Source organism: Talpa occidentalis, unplaced genomic scaffold (assembly GCF_014898055.3).
Source record: "Talpa occidentalis isolate TD23 unplaced genomic scaffold, MPIMG_talOcc4v2.1 talOcc4.4, whole genome shotgun sequence".
Classification (NCBI taxonomy): Eukaryota; Metazoa; Chordata; class Mammalia; order Eulipotyphla; family Talpidae; genus Talpa; species Talpa occidentalis.
In genome coordinates, this window is record NW_023604295.1 from 109,041,335 (window position 1) to 109,047,944 (window position 6,610).

The 6,610-nt window shown below is 44.1% G+C and overlaps 1 long non-coding RNA gene across 2 annotated transcripts; it reads right to left on the bottom strand.

Moving 5' to 3' along the window:
- Nucleotides 1-812: 812 nt before the first annotated feature.
- On the bottom strand, nucleotides 813-3,228 carry LOC129146690 (uncharacterized). Of its 2 annotated transcripts, none has more exons than XR_008553721.1 (3): nucleotides 3,062-3,228; nucleotides 1,065-1,151; nucleotides 813-836 (listed from the first exon to the last, which is right to left on the bottom strand). It is a non-coding gene; the product is annotated as an uncharacterized LOC129146690 (long non-coding RNA). The 2 variants fall into 2 exon arrangements; XR_008553722.1 differs by lacking the exon at nucleotides 3,062-3,228 and adding an exon at nucleotides 2,100-2,132.
- Between the last annotated feature and the right edge of the window lie 3,382 nt (nucleotides 3,229-6,610).

Consider the following 6,610-nt stretch of genomic DNA (forward strand, 5'->3'; position numbering starts at 1 on the left):
TTGGAGCCTCCAATATATTTATACATGAATTCTTGAAGAGGAGAAAAGGACAGATCAGTCAGGCTCAGTGCACTTGAAACTATCACATCATATAGCTCTGTAGAAGGCATCTCTGCTACAGCAGTAACTCCTTTTCCTCCAATCATCTCCCTCATATTATCCTTCTCCCCCAACCTGCCCGAGGAGTATGAAAATACAGCAGGGAATCAGCCAGGTCAAGGTCACTACCCACATGCTCCTTGGAGTCAAGGTGTGGAAAGATAAATGGACAAAACCACTTTAAAATATATTTACCCCATAAAGTGACAGCACCATCTCTTCCTATGTTTGGGGATAGCACCCTCAGAGAGGACTGGTGTCTTTTTCTCTTTTCAAGGGTTAGTTCGCCTATTGTCATTCACAGAATAGAAAACAATACCAATAGAAGGAGATGGCCTTTTGTTCCTCTATGTCAGTCATGTCAGTGGGGGTGCTTCTTTCATATCAAGGAGCTGAGGGTGGGGAGGAATGATTTGCCAATGAAGCAAGCATGAGGCAGGAATAAATTTAGTTTCATGCAACTCAAAAATGAGCTTCTCAGCACTTTGGAGTTGAATCTCTGCCAAGTTCTTCAGGAATGTTCTTGACCTTAAGATTACCTGTTGGAACCAAGAAAGGTGCTCCTTTTCCTTATAGACAATGACTAATTTATGTAGATGAGGGACATACTGTTCTCAGGCTAAACATCTTGTCCCCGGAGTATTGGGGGATCCATAGAGTGTGGCCTTATAACTGTGAACTCTGAACAAGTGCAGACCTGAATTCAAGCCCTTCATTTCTTCTCACTTCAAGGTCCACTGTGATGGGGAGAGAGAACAGAGGTGTCAAGTACAGAGCTACTTGTTTACATCACAAAGTACAGATCTTTAGGGACAGCAGTCAGGTTGGAGGGAACAGGAAAGGCTTCTCCCATCAATATTTTAAAGTCTTCGTTATATTTTGGAGATGTAACAATGGAAATTCTCTAAGATTCTCTGAAATTTTGTTCCTTCATTTGTGAAATGGAAATAACCTCTTCTGCTTACCACATAAGAACAATCTACTTGAACAGGAGTTGCTAATGTACAAGGATCATGTTCCCGCAAGTTTTTCCTCCAACTTTTGAACAGTGCCTGGCAGAGGAAATACATATCATTGTTGAGTGAATGAGTAACGAATGCGCACATGAGCAGATTGACAGTGATATAAATTCATGAAGTCCTCTCCATTGTTTGTAAGCATACTCTTCTCCAATAATAACTCTAGGACTCTTCCTTTGGCATAATTCAGTCTATAAATTAGCTCAAGGTTTGATTCAGAACTTTTGAATTAACAGTTTTTTGTCAATTCTGTTTTACCCATGGCATGCCAATGCTAATAGAAGCCTGTTTTTTTTTTTTTTAAAGACTGGGTGACTCATCAACTTTCCTTCAGCTGAGCAATAGTGTAATATCCTCACAGGCCTCCAGGTAGGGGGAGGATTTCCATGTGCCTTATTGACAGCTCAGGGGGCAGCTTTATGAATTTACTTCCCCCCTTGCCATACATGTCCTCTAGCCCCCCTGCACTGCCCTTCTAGAAATAATTATTCTCCAAGTATTAGTAGAAATAGGTGCTTTAACAGAAAATACTAATAAAATTTGAGATCCCAGTCTCAGGTGTGGTTTCCCTCAAGACAAGGAGCAGGAACTTCCCATTTGAGGCAGGGAGGGAGCAGGGGCTCAAGTTCCCTGTCACATCCCTAGGGGAAGTGTTAGCCTCAACCTTTCTGACAGTGGCCTGGGCCATGTGAGTCTCTGCAGGCAAACTGAGGCATGTTGTGTCCATATCCTCAAGGGAAACAGACATGAACACATAAAAGTTACTCAGGACCTCATGCCTCAGTTTATTGTGCTTCCCTTTATTGTGCTTTGCAGATATTGTGCTTTTTACAAACCAAAGATCTGTAGCAACTGCATCCCACAAGTCCATCAGTGCTATTTTTTCCAATAGCACGTGCTCACTTCCTGTGTCGATATCACCTTTAATTAAGGGATATACATATATATGCACTCAGAAGCCAAAAACTCTGTGTGACTCACTTTGCCAAGATATTCACTTTCTTGCAGAGGTCTGGACAGACCCCATAAGATCCCTGAGGCATGCCAGGACTATAGCACAGCTCATCTTAATGGACAGCAGAATGGGCTGGAGTTGCCAGGACCAAGAGCAAAGGCCAGAGTCTTCAGGGAAGACTTTGGGAGAAAGTGGAACTTGAAGAAGTCAGGGGAGAAGGGTTGGCCCAGCCTTGCAGAGAGGTAGATCCTCTTAGTGGATATGCTGAAACAGGGTGAGAGAACCAAGATCTAGGCACGAGGTCAGCGCTGCGAGGGCACCAGACCAGAGCTGGGGAGGCAGCTTCCACATGGAGGCAACAGGGCTCCATACCAGTTGTGGGCAAAGTCAATGGGCTGCCATGGCCCTGGGTTTTCCTTTACTGACAACCTTTCCTCCCTCAGACAGTCATAGGAAGGTTCATTAAGTAGTATATGTGAAAGTCATTTGAAAATTCTAAACTGTTACTCAAACACTATATGCTATTATTATAAGAGCAACAGTAAGGAATAACGTTGGCACCAGTGATGCTAACAGCCAACTCAATGGTAGAAAGTGGAGCTTTCTAGACTCCATCCTCTGAGGTCAACTTGACCGTAGAAGGTGGAACTTTACAAAACTCCCGCTGAGTAGGGGCTGATGGGAAATAAGGCTGGAACTGGGGCTTTGAGCAGTTAAATGGCTGGGACTGTTGACCAGATTGACTACCCGCTCTAGGTAGTTAACTGCTGTGCTTCTGACAATTAAGCTGCTGGTGAGGAGGGTGTCTGTGGAAAAGCCACCAGCTTGCCACATGTGGCTTTGGCTTGGTCTTGGTCTCTGTTCAGCAGAAATTCTCTGGGGCAGTACAGATACAAATGGCCATGTGCCAGCCTATGAATATTCTTCCCCCTCATCTTCCTTTTTCTCACCCCTGTATAAATGGTGTTATTGTTATTTCACACTGTACCTGCTTTGGGGTTGTGTCCTGCAATCTTAAGCATGCAAGTGAGGACCTACCAACTGGGTCTTCCTCTTGTCCCCCACCCAGCTTAGCTCTGTTTCATTATCATTGTTTCTTAGGAAAAAGATGGTCAAAAAAGCAGATTGGACACAGATCAGGAAAGATATAAAATGTCAAGCTAAGAAGGGCTGCTGATTAAAACTGAACTTCATAAATGGAAGGATCAGGAAGAGCCCTAGTTAGGCCCATCCTTTGACTCTTCCTGCAGACCTCACCCATCTCACCCTAGTTGGGAAATGAAAGTTCCTCTCTGAAGGTATCAATGATGAAGTGTTTTCTCCCTCCCCTTCACACAAAGCTAAAAAGGAGCAACTCAGTTAATGTGGTCTCTCAGAATTTCTCCAAACCTTGAGTCTAAGAGGCAGTGTTGCCTAGCAACAGTGGTGATGTCAGGCCAGTCTGAGTTCTGATTGGCCATCTCAGATTCACTGCTGAATTTGGACTTAACTCTCCTTTACCCTCATTTTTCTCATCTGTGAAGAGGCACACTTTCATGTTCTCTAAGGGTTTGTCAGACCCTCTTTGGGGATGTTTCTGAGGACGGGAGTGGAGGGCACCCAGGGAAGACACTAAGTGCTCCAGGAAAGACAGATAAAACATGGAGAGCATGCTGACAGCCATGTAACTGTCCACAACCAGGTAGACACTCATCTAATCATCCAACAGACACTGAGAACATTCCAAATAGATGTTGGTGAATGATACAGAGCCTTTGCTATCATGGATCTCAATCTCATGGCAAAGTCAAATAGAGTGTTATTGTGAGCATAACAAGTGCTGGGAATGTGGAACACATCTACACCAGTGCTTTTTCCAACATTTCTATACTGTGCTCCCTGGTATATCTTTTTTACTCTATTCCCTGAATTACTTTACTAATCAAGAGAATTTGGATACATTTGATCTATTTTCAGAAACATGGCACTGACATTAAGTATATCAAATCTGCCCAACCATCACAGTTCTGATACCCTGGAGGGGCATCTTCCCTACCCTCCCAGGTGAATTGTGGATTCCCTGAGAACCGTTTCCTGTGCTATGATCCCATGATGCTCTATCTTGGTCTCTGCTGGCTGCTCTGCGGGGACATTATTAAACCCACTTCCAGAATACTATGCTTCCTTTTTTCTTGCTCTGCACCTGCTACTTGGCAATGTCACACCTTCACCAGTATCCAAATTTTGTTGGGAAAATTCCCTATATCCTAGGGTAGATATTAATATAGACTCAACACTGACAGAGAAACAAATTATCAACCACCCACTTGGATTTAATCAGGAGAATTCATGCCCAAAGCCAATGAGAGTCCAGGGGGTAACAATTACTGGTGTTTAACAATCATCTGCAAGTTTCCCAAATTTGCTGTTCACTATGAAAATACACTTTTCTTTTTTCTTAAAATGGGCTTTCTTAATCTTGAAGGATATAATATCCAAAAATCGTGTGATGATATTCATGTCTCTACCTGTCCCTTCCATTGTCTTAGATGACTGCCCCATCCCTGCGTAGCCTCTGTTGCTCTGAGTTGAGGAGTCCAACATTCCCCATCTGCCAGTCCTCATTCCTTTGTTCATTTCAGTGACCCATCCCTAGGCCTCTCCAGCCCCATGATGCCTTTCGAGTGCAGAGGAGAGAATTAGCATTCTTCAGGTGAAAATCAGTGTTTGTTTCTGAGCTCTTCCTGGAGATAGCAGCCTCATGCTGACTGTTGGGGACACATCACTCCATGTCACCCAATGAGCCAAATGATAATCTCTTGGCTGCCCTCTCTTCCCTCATTCTCTCAGTGTCAGACCCTCTCTCCAAGGCTCTCAGTATGTGACTCCTAGCCAGATGATAATAATTTCTCTTGCCTCGCTGCTGTTTTCTGCCACAGGTAGAAATCAGTAAGGAGCAAAATCCATTTTGCGGCCAGGAGAATTCTAATCCTGGACTAAGCATGCTCACATCCCAAATGCATGCAGGGCACGGATTCCGACAACGAACGACATGGCCACAGTTGTGGAAACAGAACTGTTCACAATCTGTTGGCTTCATCCTCGAGCGGCAGTGAGAAGCTTTCCATCAATGCCAGGCCTCTGATTACAGCCCTAGAGCATCGCCACAGTGTGCAATTTCCTTCCAAGCAGCGTGAGCCTAAATCTACGTGAAATGAACTGGATTGATTTCATCAAAATAGCTTCAGCAACTATGTGAGCCATGCCATCTCTTATGTTCCAGTACAAGACTTTTTGGGGTTTTGACTAACCATTCTAACCTAGAATTTACCTACTCCCTCCCCACCCCAAACACACTAAAGTGTGTGTGTGTGTGTGTGTGCGTGTGTGTGTACCTGTACATCTGACTTCAATCACATATACTGCCTCTTCTTCCTCTTTCTTTCTGGACTCTCTCCCCTATTTCTATGTTTCTCTGCTTATGTATTTGAATCTCTCCCTCCTCCTGTTCTCCCATGCACTCTGTCAGTCTCTGTCTATCTGTCTTTCCTATTCCTCACCCCCTTCCTCTCTGTCTTGCATCCCCACATCTTTCTCTGTCTTCTCTCTTTTTTTTTTTTAAAGATTTATTTATTTATTTATACAAGCACTGGGCACAGTCAGAAGCGCAGGAGGGTGAGAGAATTCACCAGAGCCAGAGCAGGAAGCAGGATGGAAGTACACTGCTGAGGGAGCAGCGGGCGGCAGGAGAGGTCTGCGCGCCATGCGGGACCCTCCTCCAGTGGCTGGGGAGCAGCCGGGGATTGAACCGGCACTGCAGAGGCTGCAGGCAGCTTCGCAACCCAGCGCTCAACTGCTGCGCCACCGGGGAGGCCCTGTCTTCTCTCTTTATGTGCCTCTGTTTCCATCTCTTCCAATTCCTCTGGTGCCTAAAATTGCACAAGCAAGTTCAGCCCATTTCCCTGAATTTACGATGGTAGTATCCTCTACTAATTTCCTCCCCCTGTGTCCCAACCTCTCACTCTATAGGCTTTATTCAATACATACTTGATAAACACAAACAGGAGAAATACAGGAGGAAAAAAGCCATAAAAACAAACTGCATTGAGTTTAACTCTTCAGTGCTCATTAAAACTTGCTGATTCTGCAGATTCTCTTAACGGACCTTCATAACCACAGTGTAATATTTACAATGACAGCACAGGCCTGAAGTGCCTTCTAGAACATGAAAATAAGATCCGGGTTGGGGGTTTCTTCTTTACACTTTGATTTTTAGAAAACGGGCAAATTGTGCATAGTATAATGTACGTGCTAAATTATAATTAATCAGAACATTTGAGTAGTATAAATACTCTTTTCCCTGATTGTGTCATATGGCAGAGAGGCACCAAGGAAATTGCTATACAAATTCTTCATGTAACATATTGAAGGTAATAGAGAGATGTGTAAATGTCTCCAGTATCATATTGGAATCTGATCCAGAAATGTGCATAATGTCACCAGACCTCAAGTAACATCCATCTCTCTCCTCGGACTCTGATGGCCCTAGCAGCTGTCC